This window comes from Mandrillus leucophaeus, unplaced genomic scaffold (genome assembly GCF_000951045.1).
Source record: "Mandrillus leucophaeus isolate KB7577 unplaced genomic scaffold, Mleu.le_1.0 Scaffold1113, whole genome shotgun sequence".
Lineage (NCBI taxonomy): Eukaryota > Metazoa > Chordata > Mammalia > Primates > Cercopithecidae > Mandrillus > Mandrillus leucophaeus.
Window position 1 is genome coordinate 186,419 of NW_012099355.1, and position 1,123 is coordinate 187,541.

Below are 1,123 nucleotides of genomic sequence, written 5' to 3' on the forward strand. Positions count from 1 at the left end.
GCAAAGAATAAACAGCTAGTTCAAATAAATGAACTTCATTTTTGATCATAACCTATGAGATCCACATGCGGTCAGTGACACAATTATGTGCCACTGCAAGTGGCTAGCTTTCAGAGTTTTCTAATTTCTGACCTTTATTTCTTGTTAATCATCCATGGAAAAAGGGAAAATGAGCTAGAGACATTGTAACAAAAGGATGAGGATAAGCCATTCAACCCTGATTGTTGCCCTAAGAAGTAAGCATCAGTATATCCACCTTGGAAAGGTTCTGGCCACTGAGAGCAGATGGCAGTACTAGATTGGACACAGAGATAGTAGAGACAACACTGCAACTTCCTTTTGCTCCACAATAACCTCTCTGGTATCGATGTTTTAGGGACAAGGGCATTTTACATAAATTTGCCAATCATCTGCAATAGTCATGAATAATAAAAACTAGAATTTGTGGAGAACTGTAGAGTGTTAGAAGATTTTTTTTTCTTAGACATTATCTCTTTTCTTCCTCGGAAAAAAACCAACATCATTATTTTGAAGATGAAGGTATTGATTGTCAAAACGCTTAAGGGAATCCAAGTTCAAATCCCAATTTTTTCACCCCACTAACTGAATATTTGACCGTACTTCATCACCTGCCATCATATGTAAAAACTTCTTGGAAAACATATGAACTGTTGCCACTTTCAAGGGGATATAGTGGAGTCTATGGAAAGTGGACTTAAACAAAATGGTTCTTAATCAGACATAATATTCAAAATGCTCCAGTATAAAAAATTTTGTATAGAACTATGGGAAAAATATCTTTAAAATAATCATAGGAAAGAGAATAATTTAAAGTATTTCTCTCTATGGTAATCCCTATTCATCCCCACATAGAGTGAGCACCAGAATCTGCAATGCCAAAGTCTTTTGAGACTCAACTAATTAAAATGTTTTTCTTCAGGAATACCCAAAGGAGTTGTTTAACTTTAGATTTTTTTTAAAGCAACAAAGATTTATTGAAAGTGCTTTATCTGAAGAACATCATATAAAACTGTCTTAGTTAACTTAAACATGAAGAAGTTTTAACCAGCACCAAATGATTTACAACCTTAACTTCCAGTTCCTTCTCATTTAGTAACTAGTA